Source organism: Accipiter gentilis, chromosome 11 (assembly GCF_929443795.1).
Source record: "Accipiter gentilis chromosome 11, bAccGen1.1, whole genome shotgun sequence".
NCBI classification, from domain to species: Eukaryota; Metazoa; Chordata; class Aves; order Accipitriformes; family Accipitridae; genus Astur; species Astur gentilis.
The window spans coordinates 24,592,670-24,598,669 of record NC_064890.1 but is presented as its reverse complement, the minus strand read 5'-3'; positions in this window follow the sequence as shown (position 1 = coordinate 24,598,669).

The window sequence follows — 6,000 nt, the reverse complement described above, 5'->3', positions numbered from 1 at the left end:
TTTAATGCATTTTGCATGTGTATTTTACTTCTCTTTATTATGGTTACTTAGGGAGTCAGGAATTTTTTAAAATCATCTAGGCAGATTTAATAAATTCTATAGACAATCTAAAGAGCTATATTATAGAAAGAGTATAGTGAGTAAATGGTATATTTGGTTAAAGAGAACCAAAGCATTCACGGTGTCTGTAGCTTGAAGAGACCTTTGGTGACCTCAGCAATTTCTACGGCAGACAATATCTATGACCTTTTAAAGAGAAGCCTTTCACTGAAAAGTTGTCTCAGGAGAAAACAGAATACTTCAGACTTCAAGGAAAGACTTTGTTTACTTTTCTTAAATAGCCTTTTAAATCTAAGTTCTGAAAGCAACAAAACTTACGTGATTGCGCTTGACTATGTGTACTTGTCCACGTATTCACTCCTCCCAGCAGCCGACGTTCTATCCTTTAATCCATCTAACAATTTCAACCAAATTTGACAGAGCAGCAAAGCCATTTGCCTCTGCATTGGCTTGTCTCTCCCAGTGGCCACTACTGGCACTCCAGGGTCCTTGGCCATTCCTGGTCATCTGCTTTATTCATGCCCCAGTATCAACAGCTCTAGAGTCTTCCTCTCCCCCCATTCAAGAACTCCAGCAACTTCAGTCAGGCAGCTTGTCTCCGGTATCCTTACTGAAATAAGGTGGCAAGTAGCAAGAATAGCAATTAAGTGCTATGCAACCAATGGGATGAAGCCATTCAATAGCACAATGATGTATTCATGACTCTCTCGTACATTTGTCAGTTCTTTAGACACCACACTAGGTGCTTTTATATTGTATCAAGTATTGTTGAGCTAACCTGCCGCTTTTACAGATTCATTCGCTTGGGTGTTAGTCACTACCAGCGTTATGTCTTTGATGCATTAGGTCACGCAGCTCGCGTGTTTGGAGATTTCCTAATCTGTTTCCGGCATCTTCCCTTCCCTTCTATGGCTACCTTAAATCAGGGGCCTTATGGGCAAACCACAGTGATCCTGTGATCACTGATCCTGTGAACAATCCTAGACAGGATTGTTCAGCTACCTACTTCAGCCATCTTCTTTACATCCCACCACTTCAGCTGCACCACACAGAAACTTAGGCTTCCTGTTTCACCTTCACATAATCTACCTCAAGCATAAACCTTGACCAGATTTTTATCTATTTTGCTCTATCCTAACTATGTATAAGCCACATATGTATGTCTAGCAGTTTAAAAATCAGGCAGTGTAAGAATCTCCCACTGCTGTGCTGACATATAATACCTGATTGTAGCACTGTGTAAGGTGTTAATACACACCAGCTTGGCACATGTGATGCTAAATTTAAAGAGACATATCATGACTAAATTTGTGTCCAAGCATGAAAACTCCATGAAAAGGTACCATCAAGAAAAAAAAAAAAGTTAGAAGGTTTATGTTAAAAGCTATGTGAAACAGCTGGATGAATTCTTAGCTCCTGCCATGCCTTTAGTATGGCTTTCAAAAGGATTCAGCATATTTTCTGATGTGTTTCGTGAGATATCAGTCAAACAACTATGAATTGTTATCAACAGGGACTCTCCATTTCTCTTTCGCTCTTAGGAAATCAACATGAAGATGTCTGAAGACAATGATTAGATGAAATCACAGAGACTTGTGGAGCCTGGCGATGTTGTTTACATACTGCTATCTACAATTCTGTTGTGATCTGTAAGGTCATTAATCAATATGGAGATATTTTCTAGGGTCAGACAACTCAGAACTTTCCGGTATTTTTAAGTGGCAGCCCCCTCTCTTGCAATTCAATAGATGGAAGTGGTAAGATAAATACAGGTGACTGATAAAGCACAGAGCTGGAATTCTTGTATGGGAAGTGAAGCAGAAGAAATTAAACACAGAACTGAAGGTTGCATTTGTTTGGGCCACTTTTGCAGTACATGCACAATAAATATAAAAATATTTTATTATTATACAAATCTATTAAAAATGTATATATAAATGTTTCTTTTATAAGCACTTCTACAAGCATTTGCAGCCACTGGCAATCAACGACTTTTCAAGGAATGACTGTTAAACACGTGGGAATGTGTGCCATCCTGTGACACACAATATGACACCTTGTATGACACACATTCCTGTTGAAACTGATGCTTGAAAATGTTTATTGATATTTTAAGAGCTGCAGTTCATTTACTTTCATTGTCAAGACTAAGTCACAGTAGTGACCTGCGGAACCTTATTACTGCATATTTCACTAGGCAGCAACACATAATTCAAGCATAAGAAAATTATAGTCTCTCCCCACCTTTCAGCAAAGAGGGAACAATTCAACACTGTGGTAATGCTTCATACCATAAAAACATCACTACAGTGGTAAAAAAAATACTATACTGTACTTCTATGATCTTTTTTTGTCTGCTTTTCCCCTGTTCTAGTCACGCTATCAATCCAAAATAAAGAGTTAATTGTATTGTGAATTACTACTCAAGGCACGCAACTAAGAAAAGTTCCAAATCCGTAATTAGATGCAAGGGCATGGACATATTCCTACACATTTGGAGGATGCCAAGGAACAGAAAGAATTCCTCACTGTGGCATTAATTTTTCAGCATACCTATGTGTGGCAAGCATCATCTCTTGCAACAGAGGAATCCATTGCATGGATGCAGGTTTCTTCTTCATTTAAATGGAGGCCTAAACCACATCTACTGAGTGCTTTTTGTAAGGGAAGGGGGAGGAGGGCAGGCAGTGGACAGTCTTTCCTGCTGCAGCTCTCCTACTTGATCACTGCCATCTGATAAAAAAGATGACCCTCCGTTTCTAATTTTCCAGATCAATACCCTTGCCATGAGGCTCCGAAATTATCCACTTTGTGTTCATTGGATGTGCCTACAGGGTCTTTGCAGACCATGAAGGAACGAACCTTGGTTCCTAAGCCACGTGGTATGGAGGTGCCCACCTTCTTACTGTTGAAAGCTAGCACCTCCTGCAGAAGGCTGACTTCAGCTGTACTCGCTGTGGACCCAGAAGAAAACTAGCCTGTATTAGGAGGGAACTAATTCACTCCAGAGGAGAGACCATGAGCAGAGCGGTATGAGCGTAGCATGGATTACCAGGAAACTAGCAGCTGTGCAGAAAAACAGATATAAAAGTGAAATGACGGAGTAGAGGCATCTAGTGGATTTTTATACCAAGTAACAGCTTTAACAAGTGAGAATGTGAGGAGCTCCTCAAATTCCCCTCGTTCTTTGTTTAGATCAGTCACCTAATGTTTAGGGGCAAGTCTCTTCCTCAAAACGGGACAAGCAGCAAATACAAACCCACATCTGAAAGATCAGTCATTAGGTCAATGGATGTTGTGAGGTAACATTTTGTTTTTCTCTGCAACACATAGCCCAGGATTTGTGCGCTTACCTCTTGAGGTGCTTTTAAATTATATGCTCCTTGTATAAAAAGGCACCTGCGTGACCAGGTATAACCATTTTTAAATAGAAAGACAGGAGCTTAATATTCAGTGATGCAAAAGAACCTGTGTGGACTTTGCCCAAGGCAATATCTTTGACCTAGATTTGTTGCCTTTGGTTTTTAGACAAATTATAATTTAATATTCATCAGCTCTTGCATGCTGACTTGTTAGCTGGGGACAGTATCACCTATAAATAACTTCAAATAAATAAGCACAACCAGATAGGAACAACTGTGGTCAAAATGGAAATGGGGTATGTTTGAACTGCAGAAATAAATAAATCGAGGTATCTACCTACTAGCTCTGCTGCAGAAATTTAATAGCTTGCAATGACTGATGCCATGATAGACCTGAGCTGACAATTTTCTGTCAGGGAGATATTAGTCTGTCTTAAATTATTCCAGACTAATAAGCACATTAATATTGTGTTGCTCATTTATCTATGTCTACAGGTTAACAGAAAAAGGAAAGAAAGAAGAAAATTGTTAAGAAGGTGAAGGCAAAATACTCACTCAAGTAGTTCCATTCAGCTGGCAGAATGCCACCTCCTGTCCCTTTTTACTTTAGAAAATAATTCTTATAATGAGTAATTTAAAAGGCAGCCTCCTTTGTATTTCATTGGCACCATACCTTTGTAGCTTTGAGGTCAAAGAGGTAAACAGCTGTGGCAAATGAATCCAAGCAACTAGCCTGGTAGCTCGTCACGGGGAAGAAATGGATTGTGGCAAGGCATCTGTAGAATTTCCCTTAGGCCATCCTGATACAGTAGCTTAAAAATGACATATAGTTTTGCAGCCTCCAAGTGATCATTTAGATTAGGTTATCGGAAAGATCGTTCTTTGTAACAATGAGAACGACAAATGGCAACCAGAATATATCGGTGCTTCAGCAGAAACACGCTTACTTAAATTGCATTTGGTCACACCCCCCCCCAGAGAGGAGAGAAAACCTTTTAGCGCTCTTAAAAGTGAGAGACGAACAGCCCTGTCTAGAGCCAAGCGTTTCAGAGATGGAGGCCATGTGTGAAACATCCCTCACCAGCTCAGCCAGTGCTCCCGGTTCCCAGCCCGTCCCATGCCTATCGCTGTGGGGCTGCGCAGGCTGCCAGCCCTGCTGTTCCTTTGTGCTCGGGAAGGTGATGGGTTTATGATGCAAATGAAGGTCGACTGGAAACCACCGCCTGGATCTTGCTCCTGACCACCTGCACCACTTTTTTCTCCTCTGAGAGCTGGGATATCCTGGCTGGAGAATGTATTCATTTTTACTACGGCTGCTCTTGGTGACTATGACAAGGCACCTCTCTCTCTGCAGAGATCTCCTGCATAAATCAGTATAGCCTAAGGAGATTAGAGGAGTCAAAGACAAAGGGGATTGAGTGCCTATTTCCACCAAGGCCCTAGCATATCTATAGTACAGCAACTGCCGAATTCCTCAGCTTGTCCACTCAGAAGTGTTCTCTTTCATTCCCCAAAAATGAATCTCCATGGTTTGGGTGGCTGGACTTGGTCCTGGTTTGGGTGGCTGGACTTGGTCCGAAGCAGAGAACCCTAACGGTGAAGCGGATTGAACGGCACAATCAAGCTTTTTGCCCTTGCAGTGGTTTAGCATATTCACACCATAGAAACACAATATTTCTGGTTTTGACCGAAGTGCTTTTCCGTCTCTGCATGCAGCATTGCCATCAGCAGGAGCTGCAGGCCTGCGCTGCCTGGAAAGGCTGTGCGGTGCAACGAACACCCTGTACTGCCAGGGGATGCGGCAGGGGCTTGTCAGATGCCACAAGGAGAACTGGTCTCGATGTACAGATGCGGTTGCAGCCACCTAGACATGCTACAAAGGGCTTTTGGTGCTGAGCCTTCAGTACATGAAGGTTCTTGTATATCAGAACAATCTTGGAGTAATACCCCTGCAGCATATACCCATACAACTGAGATCGGTCTCCAGTTCTAAGCCCTATTATTAGCATAAATAATAGCTGAAATGTAGTAAATTTTATCTTTAAGACAGCAGACTATAGAATATAATGTTCTAAAAAAAGTAAATGCCCCTGATGAATTTATATTAAGTTGCTTATTGACAGCTAGAGCTTTTTTGCTACTTAGCAGATGTTGCCTTTCAGCAATCTCCTACAGCAGACTGAAGAAAAGTTACTGTTGAACTTCATCTTAAAAGTAAACATCGGAAGTAGAAAAAAATTTATACAGAGAAAAGGGGTGAATAAAAAAAATCAGGGCTGTCTTTAGTTGATAGCTTTAAGGTCAGAAAGAATACTTTGCCTAAATGACAACGATGTGCTGTCCTGAGATCGTGTAAGAGCCACGTGTTAAGTGGAGCAACGTGCACAATACCTTTTTAATGCATTTGTAACAGGATTGCCTTTCTGTCCTTACATCTTTATGTCATTGAATATTTAGCTCCAATGTAAAGCAAGAAACGTTCCTGTTTCCTATAAAACATATAATAAATTAGTTAGCATATACATTATAGCACATACAAAAAAGTGCAAACTTTGCCTCAAATTCATCTTTCTTCTTA